At 38.8% G+C, this 19,970-nt stretch overlaps 1 pseudogene; it reads left to right on the forward strand.

Annotated features, from left to right (window-relative positions):
- The first annotated feature begins 16,708 nt into the window (after positions 1-16,708).
- Positions 16,709-18,149, forward strand: LOC149225834 (putative aspartic proteinase GIP2 pseudogene; annotated as a pseudogene).
- Positions 18,150-19,970: the final 1,821 nt, after the last annotated feature.

Raw genomic sequence — 19,970 nt, forward strand, 5'->3', positions numbered from 1 at the left:
TGTACATTGGTTGTTTGACATGTGGTAGAGTGAAATCAAACCACATGTCTAAGTGCAAGTCCGAAAACAAGAGTCAAGTTGCTCTGTGACCTATTACAGTGGCCAATTGCTGTAATAATGACCATACCACCCATTTTAGGGTGATTTCTTATCCGATTTGATATATGATTTTGGGGAAAGGTTGGAGAAGGCCTACGACATATATCTATAATAGGCTTATTAGTTTTTTTGATGTTTTAGAGGGTTGGGTTGAGAGTTGTTTCCATACCCTAAGAATTCTCACCTAGTGTGTGTGGGATTTTTGGAGGCATTTTTCCATTGTATTGGGAGGTTAGGCTTAGGAAGCCTAGACCTAGCATACTTAGAGGTTTTTTCCATTATTTTACATAGTATTATTGCAATAATATAATATTTATATTGATATATTTGGGTGGACCTTGAGGGTCTCACCCCACACACATTATATACATATCACTTTAAAATATAAAACATATAAGTAGCATCTATAAGCTAAGACCCATTTTACCTTATAAAATAAAATAATGATCACGTACTGCATTTAAATTTAATTAATAAGAACATAAAAACTTTAATACTTATAATAAACTTACAATATAACAATACATTTAACCATGGATTTTTATGTCCACTTTATCATAAATATTATTAAATTTTAAATAAGTTTTTTTACAATACCATGGCCAATACCATGACTCATCAATACACCATACCCAAAATCCATCTTTCATTTCATAATCAAAATATTTTATAATTATTTTATTTGAATTTAATTTTTTTGTCAATATTTTTACATGATGACTTAATATGTTGGATTTATATTAATATGTTCAATTTATAAGACAAGGGATTTGTAAAAATTTACATGTTGGTTAAAAGTAATATATGTCCCATTATGGAGGAGATGTTGTAGTGTCCGTAAAAAGTTAAAAGCAATAAAAATAATAAAATGCAATTTGTCATATTGTAAATTTGTTTAAATATGAATAAATTTCTAGATAAAAAAAATCATAATATACAATTACATTAAAATATATAAGATATAAGTAGAACCTATAACTTAAGATCCATTTTACCTTATAAATTAAAATAATGATTTGTAAGCATATTTAAATTTAATTAATAAGCACATAAAATTTTTAATACATACAATAAACTTGCAATATCACAATATGTTTAACCATGGATATTAAAATTCACTTTACCATAGATAGTATTAACTTGTAAATAGGTTTTGTTACAATACCATTGCCAATACCATGACTTATCAATACAACATACCCAAAAACCACCTCTCATTTCACAATCAAAATATTCTATTTGAATTTAATTTTATAACATTTTTTAATTAAATATAAAATAAAAAAAGAAGATAATTACTTTTGAGATATATCTATACCCTCTATCACATGAAAATATATAATATATAAGTAGTAGCTATAAATTAAGATCCATTTTACTATATAAATTAAAATAATACTTTTGTAACCATATCTAAATTTCATTGATAAGCACATAAAAACTTAATACTTACAACATAACAAGATTTTTACCCATGGATATTCACCCCCACTTTACCATGGATATTATTAACCATACCATACCATGGGCCAATACTATGGCTCATCAATCCCACACGCCCAAAAACCATCTCTCATTTCACAATTAAAATAAAACTTACAATATAGCAGTATGTTTAACCATGGATACTCACCCCCAATTTACCATGGATATCACTAACCATACCATACTACGGGCCAAGACCATGACTTAGTACTACAACATGCCCAAAAACCATCTCTCTTTTCACAATAATTTTTTTAGGCAAGAAAAAACACTAATTTTTATTAAGAAAACTAGTTACATGTTCCAGAATGTGTAGAAGATGTTGTAATGAGCTTAAATCTCTAATTGTAGACTACAGACATTCACAATATATATATATATATATATATATATATATATATATATATATATATATATATATATATATATATATATATATATATATATATATATATATATATATATATAATTTCAATGCATTTTTTTTTGTGCACGAGAGAAACCCTCCATCCCAGTATGGAAGAGATGTTGTAATGTCCTATTTTGTCATGTTATATAAACAATTTGATTCCTTCAAATTACATAAAATAAAAAATAAAAACTAAATTATTAATTAAAGCATTTTGACTCACTGAAGTTACATAAAAATAAAAATTAAACTAAAGAAATAAAACTAATAGTTAAACCAGCCTAGTGTAGGTTTTAATCCCGTACAGAAATTGCCTACATACGAATTCTAGAACACACAAAATAAACAATGTGAGAGCATAACACATAAAACACATATACATAGAGATTTCCCCTAGATCCCAAAGCCAAGACTACCAACTTGATTTTTCATTATGTTCCTTTCAAAGTTACAATACATATTTATACATGTTGAAGCATCCAATACCATGGACCGAAAACCATCGTGTCCAAAACCATGGACCGAAAACCATTGCGTCCAAAACCATGTGCGAAAATCATGCACAAAACCACAGGTAGGTCCGCCCAACCTAACATAGGGTCCAAAACCAAAATTTTCCAGGGCACTGCCCCGGACCCCATAGAGTGGGGTTACCTACACCCATCAAACCCCCTGTGACTCCCCCTGCTACGCAATCGGCGCAACAAAGGGGGGGCTTCGCCCCCCTTCTAACCCCCGAGTTAATTACGTGGGCTAGTCATGGAAATAATATAACACAACCCAACATTCTCCCACTTGTTGTTTTCTTTCCATAGGGGGCCACAAGAGAGCTTAGTCATTTATCCAAGCCTGCAATGCCCATTGTTTCTCTACACCAAGAGAACTTCTCCGAGCTCAAAATTTTTTCAATGTATCTGCAGTATTCTTCAAAGTGTCCACCTTTACCAACAACACCTTTTTGTCTTCTATCATATCCCTCACAAAGTGATACTGAACATCAATGTGCTTTATCTTTGAATTATATGCAGGGTTCTTTGCCAAGAAAATTGCACTTTGGCTGTCACAGTCTATCCTTATAGCTCCCTGTACTAACCCCATATTTGAACACAATCTCTGCAACCAAACTGCTTCATTGCTTGCATGAGTGGTTGCCATGTATTCTGCCTCTGTAGTTGATAGTGCCACTACAGATTGTTTCTTACGCATCCAACTGACTGCACCTCCAAATATGTTAAACACATACCCACTTGTAGATCTTCTTTGATCCAGACCTCCAACCCAGTCTACATCAACAAAGCCACAAATATCCAACACTTTGTCCAATCCTGGTCTTCCTTGGTAGCATAAACCATAATCACTAGTGCCAGGAAAATACCTGAAAACCTGCTTCACTGCTGTCCAATGCTCCTTCCCTGGTTTTGACATAAACCTGCTCAATACTCCCACTACATGTGCAATGTCTGGTCTAGTACAGACCATCGCATACATCAAGCTACCAACTGTACTTGCATATGGAACACGGGACATGTCCTCTTCCTCTTCTTGTGTCTTGGGACACTGTTCAACAGATAACTTTACACCTACAGGAATAGGAACCTTCACCCGTTTACAATCCTACATATTAAACCTCTGCAATATTATCTTGACATACTTCCTCTGGTTTAACTAGAGCTTCTTCTTTGTCCAATCTCTTTTAATTTCCATGCCCAAAATATAATTTGCAACACCAAGATCTTTCATGTTGAATTTGGAGGAAAAATGGGTCTTCAAATCCTGGATAATTTCTTTGTCATTTCCAACCAGCAACATATCATCCACATACAAGACCAGATAAATAACACGGTCACCAATTAATTTAAAATACACATAGTGATCTGCTTTGCTTTTGGTGAAGCCAAGTCCCCGTATAAATGTATCAAATTTCTAATACCACATCCTTGGTGACTGTTTTAACCCATACAGAGACTTCTTTAACTTGCATACAAGTTCTTTCTTACCCTTCACCGCAAAGCTTTCAGGTTGCTTCATGTAGATATCCTCTTCTAGATCATCGTGGAGAAACGTTGTCTTCACATCCATCCATTCTACCTCAAAATCAAAAGCAACAACAACATATAAAAGTAATCTAACAGAAGCTACCTTGGAAATAGGAGAAAAAATATCAGAAAAATCAATTCCCAGCACCTAGGAATAACCTTTTGCTACCAACTGAGCTTTGTATTTCTCCACCTTTCCTTTTGTGTTTATCTTCTTATTGAACAGCCATTTGCTGCCAATGGGTTTCCTTGCAGCTGACAACTCCACCAGATCCCAAGCCTCATTTTTGTGCAAAGATGTCATTTCATCAACCACGGTCTCTTTCCAGAGTTTTCCATCCTCTGAATCTACTGCTTCCTTCACAATTTTGGGATCATCATCAGTAATAGATAAAGCAAAATTTGAACAGAAAGAAGATGGACTATACCTTTCTGGTTGTCTTCTTTCTCGAACTGATATTCTCACACCCGGTGTTTGTGGCTCTTCATCTTCTGATTCCTCCTCTGCTGTGTAGTTTGATTCTTCCTCCTTTAGCTCAAACTCTATCTTGTCAGGTTCCTTTGGTTGGACTTCATGTTTAATAACATCTTTCACCTCTCTGAACACCACATCTCGACTGTACACAACCTTCCTTGTTACTTGGTTCCAAAGCTTATAACCCTTTAAACTATCCTTATACCCAATAAAGATGAACTTTTTAGATTTACTATCCAACTTGGTTCGTTTCTCCTTTGGAACATGTACATATGCATCACATCTAAATACACTCAGATGTGAAAGAGAGGGTTTCTTACCAGTCCATACCTCTTGTGGAGTTTTATCCTCCAACACTGATGAAGGTGATCTGTTGACCAGGTAACATGATGTCTCCACCGCCTCTGCGTAGAATTCCTGTCCTAACCCGACACCACTGAGCATTCTTATTTCCCTTTCCATCAACGTCTTATTCATTCTTTCTACAACTCCATTTTGTTGAGGTGTATATAGAGTAGTCTTCTGCTGTGCTATACCACATTTCTTATAGAATTCTTCAAATTCCTTACTACAAAACTCTCCACTGTTATCTCTCCTCAACGTCTTTATCTTCTTCTTTGTCTGGTTTTCCACTAGAGCCTTAAATTCTTTAAACTTGTCAAAGACTTCAAATTTCTTCTTAAGGAAATATATCCATGTATTCCTTAAGAAGCCATCTAATAAATGATATATAGTACACAGACTTACCCAGTGATGGAACCTTCACAAGTCCAAACACATCATTGTGCACAAGCTCTAATATCTGTTTCGCCCTCTTATTACCAGAGGGGAAACTCACCGAATTCTACTTCCCATATACACAATTTTCACAGAAATCAAAATCCAGAGAGCTATTACTCATACGTTCTACCATACCTTTACCCTTAAGTATTCAAAGGTCCTTCTCTCCAATATGTCCAAGCCTTTGATGCCACAACATGGTCTTCTCTCCAAAGACCACTAGATTTTCTGCTCCACTTTCAGGAACCACAAAACTGTTACACCCATCAACAATAGTGCTACCTTGCAACTTGTACAAACTTCCAATTCGAACTCCCTGCATCAATACAGTGCTCCCTGAACCATCTTGCAGGTATCCTTCTCGAACACTTTTTTTACACCTGCATCATCCAACTTGCTTACAGAAATCAGATTTTTGGCCAATGAAAGAATATGCAGAACACCCGGAAGTGTTCTAACCCTTCCACCTTGCAACTTCAACTTTACCTTTCCGCAACCAACGATTCTAGCCTTCTTATCATCCCCTAAGAAGATATCACCACCATCATATTTCTCATACTCGCAAAACCACTCTCTATGGGGAGTGAAGTGAAAGGATGCACCTGAGTTAATCAACCATGCCTTATGATCTACATGTGTACTTGAAGAAGCCAAGTACACATCCCCACCTTCATTGAGGTGGTTTTCACCTCTACAGAAGGAGCATCATCAAATCCATTTCCTTTATCAAGAGCCTTAGATTTACAGTCCCTTTTGTAGTGCCCTTCCTTTCCACATTTCCAGCACACCACCTTTATATGTTTTCCTGGAGATTTAGATCTCCCACTCGATGACTTATTTTTGTTTCTGTTCTGGGATCGTCTTCGTACAAACAAGACATCACAATTCTGGCTCTCCATATTTTTCCGTCTCATCTCCTCTGTCAGTAAGGATGAGACTATTTCATCAAACTGCAAGGCAGTTGCATTGCTACCTATTGCAATAACTATATTATCGCATGAATTTGTTAGAGAACACAACAAACTGATGCACTTATCTTCTTCTGAAATTTTAATATCAATAGATGCTGACTTACCACAGTATTAAATGCATTCAGATGCTTTTTCACCGAGTCTCCATCTTTCATCCACAGGTTATACAGCTTTTTCCGCAGGAACAGTTTATTCACTAGAGACTTAGATTGATACAAATTCCCTAACTTGTCCTACAAAGCCTTCGTCGTAGCTTCCCCTGATACATTCAGCAATACTGAATCTGAGACACACAGTTGTATTTTTCTCCTTGCCTTCCGGTCCAACTTCTTCCATTCTTCATCGGACAATCCAGTTGGTTTAGTACCCAGATCTACCGTGATCCACTGATCTTTATCCACCAATAGATCCTTCATCTTGAGTTTCCACAACTCAAAACTCTGACCATTAAATTTCTCGATCTCTATCTTTCCACTGCTCGCCATCTTCTTTCACCACCAGAATCGATCTCGTAGATCTCCCACTGAACAGGGTCTACCACGGCCCAAGAAAAACCCCTCAACAATAAAGGCATCCCCTTGAATCCAAAAGAACTCTAATACCAAATGTAGGTTTTAACCCCGTACAGAAATTACCTAGATACGAATTCTAGAACACATAAAATAAGCAACGCGAGAGCATAACACATAAAACACATATACATAGAGATTTTCCCCTGGATCCCAAAACCAGGACTACCATCTTGATTTTTCATTATGTTCCTTTCAATATTACAATACGTATTTATACATGCTGAAGCATCCAATACCATGGACCGAAAACCATCGTGTCCAAAACCATGGACCGAAAACCATCACATCCAAAACCATGTGCGAAAATCATGCATAAAACCATAGGTAGGTTCACCCAGCCTAATAAAATGGGGTTACCTGCACCCATCAAACCCCCTGTGACTCCCCCTGCTACACAATCAGCGCAACGAAGGGGGGGCTTCACCTCCCTTATAACCCCTCGGTTAACTACGTGGGCTAGTCGTGGAAAGAATATAACAAAGCCAAACACCTAGATCCATCTTAATTCTGGATCTATCAAGCTCCGAGAGGGATCAAATCTCTTGAGGTGCAAACCTTCAAGTTTTGTACTCAAAAAGTAGGTTTTCACCTCAAGGGATTTGATCCCTCTCGGCGCTTGATATATCCAAAGTTAAGATGGATCTAGGTTGGTCTACACATTAGCACACATAAATCATTATTGACATGATCAACCATAGTTAATATGGACATCACATTTAACCATAATTAATTATACAAATTATGTTCAAAAACCCTGTAATTAACCAAAAACATTATGCACAACATACCCATAATCAACCATAAGTGTCATGTCGATAGTCAACATGGACATAGACTGATCTAGGTGGATGTTGATGTCCACCCGCCTATTCCACTTGGACCCCTACCATTGTCTCTTTTAGTTTTTCAGTTTCCTTAATTGTAGCACAATTTACTATTTTTGGCAATTTTTTGGGTCTTGAACTTTCGAAGCCATTTTGCAGCCCTAAACGATGTCTTTTGGGAAAACCAGAACCTTCTATTTCCACTTGAAAGTTGTAGTCCTCAAATAGATATTTCTAACAAGGTATTTTGCACGTCAAATGAAGATTGTATGCCAAAGTCACGACCTCGGGAAGTTGATGTACCAATTTACCCAAACAAGGCCCATAATTTTGGCGCTTCATCTCCAAGGGTTAGGTTTTTGGATGTTTAGGGTTTTTCATTGTTTCTCAATAATAAATAGGCCTTCGAACCTCACTGTAACATAATTCATAGGTAGATAGCCGCCACATCTATTCTCAGAGATAAGCTACCATAGCCCGAGCTAGTCATATTTCCATTATGTTTGTAAGCATATCTTAGAATTTGTTATTAATGAAATGAAATGTTATTTCTGCTGTGTCTCTGTGTTTATGATTATATTTGTAATTTTTTTCCTTCTTGTTTAAGTTTGAATTAGTGGGATCAGAGCGGTAAGCTCTTTCTCTGTTTTTCTTTGCATGTCCCCAACGAGGTCAAGATATAAGGAGTTAGGGCTTGAACTGGTCAAACCTTTGCAAGACCAACCTCACAAATCCCGATGGCTGCCTGTGGCAGAAGAAAATAAAGATGAGGGGTCAGGAGATCCTTTCAAAATATTTCTCGAAGAAGGCCTCAAGTGATAGAGGAACGCGATGATGGACAACTTTTCCTAGATCCTTCAGCAGCTACCTGAAGGCGACGCATCACCTTCCAACAACTACTCTAGAAGCGCTTCACCCTTTAAGCCGTACAAGTTAACTTTGACATCCCCATATTTGAAGGTCAGATAGATGGGATGTCATAGATGAATGGTTAAATCTGCTAGAAGGATATTTTTCTATTCATGATTTTTCTAGCCAGGAAAAGATTACTTTTGCGCTTCTCAAAGTTGCCCCCTACACAAGGACTGGTGGGAAATCTGTTGTGAGAAGAAGGACGAAAGGACACCCTCACTATTTTCAGCTGCACCCACTTGGAATTTGTTCCAGGATGCGATCAAGGAGAAGTACTACCCTTTCAAGAGCTATGATGATAAATACAAAAAGTGGACCATGCTGCAGCAGGGAAGGGACCAAGACGTGCCAAATTTTACCAATGCTTTTCATACCCTTTGCACGAAGTTAGGTATCAAGGATTCTGAGCAACGTTTGGTATTCAAGTACCGTGGATGTCTACACAAGTGTATCCTGGATGAGGTGGAGTTCTTGGACCTCTCCTCGCTCGACCCAATGTACCGATGCGTTGTAAAGATTTAGCAGAAGTTTAAATAGAAAAACCGAGAATTTTGATCTGTGAATCTAAAGCAAGGGAAAGGCACCCCCAAACCACAGAGCAAAGGACAGAGCCAAGGCAGGGTGACCCAGGATAACTCATCAAAGCTACAAGCAAAGAACAACACCATGAAGACAAACAAGGACATGAGAAAGTGGTGTGAGTTCCATAAGATCTCCACTCATAACACAAGTGGGTGTCAGGCCAAGCAGTCACTAGTGGCCAAGCTGAAGGGTTCCAAATCAGACACATGTTTTGACTGACTCAAAACCTGACAAGGGGAATGACAAAGGGAAGAAGATAATTGACATGGAGCCCAGTGCCACCATGGCCACCACCAAGATCCAAAAGATTGAGCTTGAAGATCCAGAGGAGGGGCAATGCCTATTCCACTCACAGATGTGAGTGAAAGGTTCTCCGTTACAACTCATTATTAACAGCGGGAGCCCAAAGAGACTCATTTCAGAAAAATTCTTGAAGTGATTGGGCCTACCAACTACAACACATCCACAACCGTACACCATCGCGTGGCTTTACCAAGGACAAGATCTTCGCGTCAACCAACATTGTTGCCTTCCCTACATCATCAAGCCCTTCACGGATGAGGTACTGTGTGATGTTGCTCCTCTTGAAGTTTGTGATGTATTATTAGGAAAACCATACTTTTGGAAGTGGCATGTTGTATATGAGTCTAGACCTCGCTCTGTTATTATTTTTTTGGGTAATAAGTTCTACAGGATACTGTAGTTAACCCCGCCTACCGCCATCTCTTTGATCTATGCTAAGAAATGCAGTAAGATCATCTCCTAGACTGGGAAATTTGCTTTCTTTATGGTTCAATCTCAAAGTAACCTGGGGAAGATCATAGCCACATCCATGGCCCCTGGGAAAGGTTACTCCATGCAACAAAAGAAGGTGGATACGGTCGTGGGAGAATATAGGGACATCTTCTCCTCAACCATAGGGGTAACCTTGCACTATTAGGTCAAGCATTTGATCGATCTGACTCCTGGAGCACCTCTACCCAATGGGCTGATATATCACGCTCCATTCTAGAAAATGAAGAGATCAAGCTACAAACCAAGGTTTTGCTGCAAAATTGGCACGTTCGACCAAGTTATTCACCTTGTGGGAGCCTGATTGTACTTATATAGAAGAAGGATGGGACGTGGAGGCTCTACATTGATTATCAAGAACTAAACAAAATCAGTGTCAGGAACAGGTATCCAGTCCCATAGATTGATGACCTTCTAGACCAACTCAATGGGGCCAAGTATTTCACCAAGATCTATCTGAAGTCTGGCTATCACCAGGTTCCAATAGAGCCTATAGATGTATGGAAGACCACCTTCAAATCCAAGGAAGGCCTTTTTGAATGGTTGTTTATGCCCTTCGGGTTGACATATACCCATGCTACTTTTTTGGATGACATCTTGTGGCCCTTCACCAACTCATTCGTGGTTTTTTATCTAGACAACATCCTCATCTTCAGCAAGAGTTGGGAAAAACACTTGCAACACATTCAACAGGTCCTTCAAACCCTTCAGCAGCACAATCTATGTGCCAACTTAGAGAAATGCACCTTTGGCATGAGTTAGGTCTAATATTTAGGTTACATCATAGATGAGCATGGCATGCATTTTGATCTAACTAAGATCCAAGTTATTCAGGATTATCTAGCCTCGAACACTCTAACAGATTTTCGCAGCTTTTTGGGCCTTGCAAATTTTTATTGAAGGTTTGTGTTGGGATTCACCCATATCACTTGCCGTTTGAGTCAGATTACTAAGGGCAGGGTGAAAGCAAATATTTCCTAGTCCGAGTCCCAAAAAAAGGCGTTTGTTGAGTTGAACCACTACCACTGCTCTACACCGGTACTCACACTGCCAAACCTGCAACAACCATTTGAAATGGAGATAGATGTCTCAGACTATGTTATTGGTGCAATCCTAACCCAGCACGAGCATATAGTGGCCTATCATAGTGAGACACTTTCTAATACAATTCTAATGTACCCCACCTATGATAAAGATATGTATTCCTTCATGCAAGCTTGCCGACAATGGAAGCATTACATTATGTGGAAGGAGACAGTCATCCACACCGATTACTGACCTTTTCAGTTTATATGGACACAAGGGAAGTTGTAGAATGATCACCATCAGAAGTGGTATACTTATATGCAACAATTCCACTTGAACATTAAATACAAAAAGGGTAGCACAAATCATGTTGCAGATTGCCTCAGCTAGCCCCTAGTTGCAACACTAACTATTGTTCTCAACTCTTGTGGCCACAAGATCTCTAGATAGCCACAAGTATACAAAAATGATCCAGATTTCACCTCCACATACCAGATGCTAGTAGATGGAAATAAATTTCCTGATTTCCACCTCCAAGACACATTATTATGCTACCTAGGCCACCTTTGTGTTCCTTTAAGTGAGTGTGCCAAGCTGATTTGGGAGGCGCACTACAGTAAGGTCGTAGGACACTTTGGTGTGGAGAAAATTGTGGTTGTACTAAAAAGGTACTTTTATTGGCCCAAACTCTGACTGGATGTTGGGAAATATATCGAATCCTACACTGTCTGTGCCATCGCCAAGCCAACCAAAAAGAAGCAAGGCCTATACACTCCTCTGGCTACTCCCAATGAGTCATGGGAATCCATCTCCATGGACTATATGTCTAGCCTCCCTTATACCAAGCATGGTAATGACTATGTATTTGTGGTCATGGATAGATTTTCTAAGATGGCTATATTAGCATCCTGCACGAAGAGTATCACAACAGAGGACACCATGAAACTCTTTTTTGAACGAGTATAAGTACATTTTTGGATTCCGTAGACCATTATATCAGATAAGGATAGCAATTTCCTAAGCACATTCTGGTCAAGCCTTTGGACACTATTGGAAACCAAGCTCACCAAGTACACTGCCTTCCATCCCCAGACTGATGGCCAAATGGAGGTCATCAATAGGATGATAGTGCACATAATCTGCATGTGCAACTCCAAGCATCCACAAACCTGGGATGCAAGTCTTCCCTATGTGAAACAAAGTTATAACAGAGCTCTTCATAGCTCGACTGGTCATAGTCCCTTTCAAGTGGGTCTAGGATTTCAACCATTGTGTCTGATTGATGTTGCCATGCCTCATGCAACTACACAGATAGAATCCACACATGTATTGTGTGAGGCTGATAAAGCAACTAGATTTATTGAATGCATCCAACACACCGATCAGCAGGTTCACGACATCTTGGAGAAGTCAAATTCCAAGTACAAGAAACGACATGATCAACATCGGGTGCCACACAAGTTTCAGGTGGGCGACAAAGTTTGGTTGCATTTACAAAAGGAACACCTTACCGGAGCCCATCGGAAGCTCAGACTACTCTAATATGGTCCTTACATCATTACCAAGGTTACGGGAAACAATTCTTTTGAGTTCAACATTCCCCAATTCCTTAGCCTTCACCCAGTGTTCAATGTGGACTGCCTTCGACCATACTTCCCACCATTACTGGATACATCAGACATTTGCAAAACAACTCACACCCACAGAGTTAAACCCAGACTACATGGAATAGGCCACAACTGATCGGATTATGGACACATAGATCAAGAACACTCGCGAGCAGAAGATCCAACTATATTAGTTTGTCAAAGTTGGCCAACTCCTGCAGCAAGGCAAGTGGCTCACCAGGGACCAAGTTCAGTAGACGTTTCCCCATCTCATGGAGGCAATCAATGCAATGAGGACCATTTCTTCCTAAGTGGGGAGGAATGATCCTGGTGGATGTTGGTGGCCACTTGCCTATTCCACTTGGACCCCCACCACTATCTCATTTAGTTTTTCAATTTCCTTAATTTTAGCACATTTTACTATTTTTGGCAGTTTTTTGGGTATTGAACTTCCAACGCCGTTTTGAGGCCCCAAACGACGTTTTTTGATAAATTTAGGTCAACCATGGGTCATTGATTGATGTTTTCCACTGGAAAGTTGTAGTCCTTATATATATATTTCTAACGAGGTATTATGCATGTCAAACAAAGATCGTATGCCAAAGTTACGACCTTGGGAAGTTTATGTATCAATTTACCCAAACGTGCCCCATAGTTTTGGCGCTTCATCTCCTCGGGTTAGGTTTTTGGATGTTTAGGGTTTTCCATTGTTTCTCAATAATAAATAGGCCTTCGAGCCTCATTATAACACAGTTCAGATGTAGGTAGCCATCACATCTCTTCTTAGAGATATGCTACCATCACCCGAGCTAGTCTTATTTCCATTCTGTTTGTAAGCTTATTTTAATATTTGTTATTAATAAAATGAAATGTTATTTCTGCTACATCTCTGTGTTTATGGTTATATCTGTAATTTTTTGCGTTCATGTTTAATTTTGGATCATAAACATTAATATAGTGATCATAGTTAATAACTTTAAATACTTAAAAAAATAAATTTAATTTATGTTTAATATTCTTTAATATTTAAGGATTTTAATTTCAATTTTCAATTAACTTTTATAACTTTTTTCAATAATGCAACTATATTCAACCATGGTCAAACCAACTCAACTATTATCAATCATGGTCATCCATTATTAACATTGTCAACCATATTCATCATAGTTAAACATTGACAACAATGTGATCAACAATGTTCACTCATAGTCAACCAAAGTTGATCACACACAACCATGTTCGAAAATTGACATCATAATGTGACAAATAAATATCAACATCGCAATGTGTCAAACAAAATTCAACATCACAATCTAATGAATGAAAATCAATATCACAATGTGATGAACAAAAATTGGCATTGTATGTCATGAGAAAAAATATCACATTGCATTATCACAATATGTGAATATGAACAATGTCAAATGTAATTGACATCACATGTGATGAACAAAAAATTGGCATCACATTGTGATGAAAAAAATAAACATCACAATATATTGTGCATCCTTATCTCGATTGCGTGTTTTGGGGATATTTTGAAATTCCATGTACAAGAGTGAGGTCAATCAATTGACCTCACTCTTGTCCATCATATTTTGAAATATTCCTAGAATCCACATTTGAGTTAAGTTTAGGGCAATATAAGAAACAAAAAAATGACCAGCAAAGTACACTAAACAAAAAATCTACATCTCAATATGTCAAACAAAAAATCAAAGTCATAATGTGACAAACAAAAAATCAACATCACAAAATGCCGAACTAAAATCAACTTCGCAGTGTGACAAAAAAAAGTTGTCACACTGTGACGAACAAATAACAATGTCACAACGCGATAACATAGTCAAACATCGTCAATCTTTGTAGTCAAGATTTATATTTAACTTTTAAATATTCAACCATGTGTTAACCATAGCCAATAATAGTTGATCACAGTCAACCATGGTCTACCTTACTCAACCATAACCAAGGTCTAATAGTAATATTAGTATTAATAAGATTTAATATTAAGGTTTAATGAGCCTTTATTTATAAGGTTTATTAATAATATTAATATTAAGATTTGTGGAAAATGTTTAATGTTTATATTTAATAGGGAAAATTTTAGGGGAAAAATTTCATGAATGGGCTATTTTTTATTATATTCTGGAAAAAATAATTCGTCAATTTTGTTAAAATTTTGCCCATTTTTTACATATATATGATTAAATGGGTGATACTCGCCAAAAGTATGCCGATTTTAATAGTAAATTACTTGTTTTTTATTGAATATTCGCTTACATTCTATACATATGAATTTTTAAACTAGAATAGTCACTTACAATACTATATATAGGAAAAATAGCAAATCCTAAAAAAATACCGTATTTAATAAGTTTAAAGTTTATCTAATATTTAGGGTTTTTCAGTATTTGTTTTTTGATATAATTTTTTTCAATAGTACAACCATACTCAACAATGGTCAAACTAGCTCAACTATGGTCAACCATTGTCATCATGGTAATCCATGGTTAACATGGTCAACCATATTGATTTATAGTTAAACATTGACAACCATGATCAAGAAAGTTCACCCATACTCAATCACAGTTGACCATAAAAACCATATTAAAAAATTGGCATCATAATGTGACAAATAAATATTAATGTTACAATGTATAAAAAAATGTCAACATAGAAATCTAACAAACAAAAATTGGCATGACAATGTGATGAACAAAAATAGACATCACATGTGATGAGAAAAAATTTGCACCGAAATGTGACAAAAAAAAAATCAACATTGTAATGTGACAAACAAAAAAGCAACATTGTAATGTGACAAACAAAAATCAAACCATAGTTAATCATGATTGACCATAGTTGATCATGGTTACTAAGGTTGACCATTGTCATCCAAGTCAATTTAAGTCAACCATGGTCAACCATAGTGGATCATGAGCGAGCATGGTCATCTTCAATCAACTATAATCACCATATAGTCAACTAAAATCAACCATAGTAAACCATTATCAATCTCATTCAATGATAAGCAAGTTGGTTATCTTTGATCAACAATAATCACTATAGTCAACCATGGTAAACCATTATCAATCATAGTTAATGTGGTCAATCATAGTCAACTATAGTCACTCTAGTTTACCTTGGTTAACTATGGTTCACCATAATTAACTATCATGACCCCTATATAACTATGGTTAACATTCTTAACCATCATTAATCATAATTGAATCTAGTTGTTATGATTGAGCATAGTCCACCATGATCGGCCTTTGAAATGACCAAGTTAACCTCAATCTCCGTGGACCAGCATGATAGTTACAGCGCATCGTGCTAATCAGGGTGGGAATTTCGAAACTGAACAACGCTGCAAATTTGATGTAGTAATTTCAAAACTGAACAACAGCACTGCAAATGTGATGGTTTTGACGATTACAGAACCCACGGTTTTACGGAATTGTTAGCGGTATTTGATAGAAAATTTGTTCCGTGACAGGCAATTTGCCTATCAATTCCGTCCTCAGTGCTAATCACGTTAGGAGAAAGATCCTGGGCAGCTAATTCCATTCTTGGTGCTCCCTGTTCTCGGTGCCAATAACATTAGAAGAAAGATTCTGGGCAGCTAATTCCATGGTTGGTGATCCCTTCGAAGAAAGATTGTGGGCTATTATGTAAAGCAAATGGCGGTGGGGATAAGGGATAAGACGGGCCCTCATTCCGACGGTTTTACTGGTCAAAAGTCTCCCCAATCACGCCGCAAAAACCTATCCAGCAAATGCAACTCTTGGTTATTGGAAAGAGAGCATATGGATAGAGCGATAACGAAAATATCCGGCCCATCCGGGGTCCTGATTGACTTACTGAAAAACGGATTTTGGAGCATGCGGAAAATGGCCCTTTCATGTTATTTTAGAGCAATCGACCTGTGAAGCAGATAAACAAACAGTCACATCAATCAACAACTATAGGGCTCTGTGCGCACATGTGTAACACATTTTTTAAGAGTTTTTTAAGAGTTTGGATCTTGATCCAACCAATACAAAACAACTAAAATGTTTCAGGTCAATGTTTGCGGCTTCCGCACACCGCCTATTTATTGCGCAACGACCATCCATCCTAATATGAGCAACTTTACTGACCACTTTGATCCTTCATCAACGCAATGCCTTCACTCATTCTTCTTCTCGTCCTCATTGCCGCAGTCATCGTTGGCCTCTGTCAATTGCCCGCAAATGCGTCCCGGAAGCGCCCGACGGCCCTCGTCACGCCGATCAGCTACGATCCGCGGTCGACGAATTACAGCGTGGAGATTGGACAGAGAACCCCTCTGCGGGTCCTGCAGCTATTGCTAGATATTGAGCAAGACTACATGTGGGTAAGGTGCTATAACAATACCTACAAATCCTCCACTTACCGCCCGGTCGACTGCAGCACGAAGCTGTGTAAGTCCTATGAGTATTCGGCCTGCTACACCTGCTTTGGCCCCCGCGCCCCCGGCTGCAATAACCATAGCTGTTCCGTGCCTGAGCCCGGTGTTCAACTCGGCCAGGATGTGGCTGAGATTCTCAGCAGTGACGGTCGAAAATCCGGCCTTCCCGTCAGGTTCCCTCGCCTGCCCTTTGCTTGCGCAGAGGACAAAGATCCCTCCGATTTGCTTCCAGGGGTGGATGGCGTCGCCGGGATGAGCTCGTCCACGCTGGCACTGCCAGCTCAGCTCTCCGCTGCAGCGGGCTTTAGTCGCAAGTTTGCCATGTGTCTGCCACAGGAGAATTCAGAGGGGTATCTCTTCTTTGGTGACGGGCCGAACGTCTTCTCTCCACTGAAAGGCGGAGCCCCAACAGACCTCTCGCGCAACGTCATCCGTACTCCCTTGATGAGGAACCCCATCTATAGCTCTGACTCTACCCACGCCTCCACACATGGCTTCTATATCGGTGTTCAGGGAATCAAAGTCAATGGCGTCGACGTGCCGATCGACGCAGAGAAGCTGCGAATCAACACCAGGGGACGCGGCGGCACGAAGCTGAGCACCGTGGCGCGCTATACACAACTGGCCACCCCGATCTACAACTCCCTCGTGGCCCTCTACACCCAGATGGCGGCGCAAATGAACATCAAGCGCGTTACCTTGGTGGATCCCTTTCCCCCGTTGGGTCAAGACGTCTGTTTCGACGCAACTGGTACAGGGCAGCCCCCTTTCGTGGGAAGCACAGCTCCTGGACCCAACGTACCGACGATCGACCTCGTTTTGGAGGGCAACGCTACTTGGAGGATCCTTGGAGCTAACTCCATGGAACGGCTCTACACGGAGAATGCGTTGTGTCTAGCTTTTGTTGATGCAGGTGAGGATCCTGTGGCATCGATTGTGATGGGGACTTATCAGATGCAAGAGAATTTCATCCAATTCGACCTGGTCACCTCAACATTAGGTTTATCTTCCAATCTATTCTCATTACCTCAGCCAACAAGTTGTGGCAATTTCAACCTGACTACTTCTCTGTGATGAATCCTTTCAAGATAATAAGTTCTTCCAACAGAACATAAGCACAGTAAATAATAAGAGATATTATTTATGAAAGCCAGGTCCATTTCTTGTTTTTGTCCTCATTTTTCGTTTGGCGCGTAAACTGTGTGAATCTGTCTATAACTTCTCACAGTATATGGTATTCATGAAATATAAGTAGATTAAATGGGCATAAAATCATTACTATACAGAAATATGCTGATATGAATGTTCCCTGCACCATGTAGCAAACACGAAAAGAAAAATCCAAAGTAATTGGCACTCGATAATGTAATTCTATGACTACTTTAAACTTTAAAGAACCGCCATATGGAACACAGGATGTCGAACTAGATGTTATGGAGGGCTTTGTTGGTACACACACGCTTTCGGTGGCCCTCCTCACAGCGCTCCAGGAAAAGGGTATTACCAAATTTGCTCATATCAGTTGCGGTAACGACCTGATTAACTCCCAACAGAAATGGAAGAGGGCTACAGACACTGGTTTGATAGGCAACTTGGCAATTGAGTGGGAAGCATATCTCACAAGTTTGTATGACTCAGGGGCGTGCATTGGAGAAGGTGAAGACCATTTGAAGTGGGAAGGTCCAACCAAGAAAGGACAACCAACAGTCAAAGACATACAAATGTCTTCCAATGGGAAAAAATACATTTCAATTCAATACATATTCCAAAGACGCATGGGGTGGGAGATACCAAAAAATACTAATCTGTTTTTGATGGCCAGCCATTCACGAAAGAGTGTTAACCTGAGATAGATTACAAGGGAGAGGGTTTCAAGGCCCGGGTATATGCCCGATGTGTAGGGAACAAGCAGAGGAGAGAGATCATTTATTTATTGGATGTTCAATTGCCAGGGAGGTTTGGACGCGGGTGATGGACATATTAAAGCTGGAGGACATGAGATCAATACAATCACTTTATAACATTTTCTTCTTTTGGTACAAGTTTCGACCTGAGCACCACTCTCTCCCTCTATGTCATATGGACGATATGGCGTAGTCGGAATGCATGGATATTCGAACTGGTTAGGAAGACAATCTCGAAGGCAATAGCATACTTTTATGAGATTGGCCCAAAGATGATAGTGGAAAAAAAAGAGATTTTATATAAGGATATAAAAGACAAATTTCCTAAGGATATTTTGATGGGCTAATCGACATAGAAGGTGTGGTTGTGGAGCTATCATCATTTTTCAACTAGGTTGATATTACTATTTCTTGTGTCAGGGAGGTTGGGGGACAAATCGCAGAGCTGAGATTATTGCATTCTCAGGGTCCTCAACTTTACTAAGTAGTTCGGTTTGGAGAATATGTTCGTTCATGGAGATGCTCTAGGTAATTGGGTTTGGAGTATATTTTCGTTTATGGAAATGCCGTGAGCATCATTGAATGGGTAAAATGTTAGTTCAGAGAAGCAGAGCTAAATTATAGCAGTAGACAAACATCATAGACAATGGAGCAACAACAGAATGATAGCAGAAGAGAAAACATAACTTCATATTACACACAGATAGTACACAGAGAGGCGCGAGCCTTGGGTTGCAATCACTGGCTAGAGAAATTACAAATTTATAGAGGCTGAGGGAGGCACAAGCTTCTGTTGTGGGTATGTACTCTGCTTCTGTTGTGGAGAGAGCTACTATTTTTTGTAGCCTTGACACCCAAGATACTGTTGCACCTGCAAATTTATACAAATAACCTGTAGTGGACTTCCTGGTGTCCATATCTCCAGCCATATTTGCATCTGTAAATCTTTTGAGCACTATCTCATTATGACCAAAACATAAACAATAATGACTAGTACCCTTGAGATACCTCAAAATCCATTTTACTGCTTTCCAATGTTGTTTGCTTGGATTGGCAAGGAACCT

This window comes from Pinus tabuliformis, chromosome J, assembly GCF_031772625.1.
Source record: "Pinus tabuliformis cultivar Carrire ecotype Pingquan chromosome J, CPIR1, whole genome shotgun sequence".
NCBI lineage: Eukaryota > Viridiplantae > Streptophyta > Pinopsida > Pinales > Pinaceae > Pinus > Pinus tabuliformis.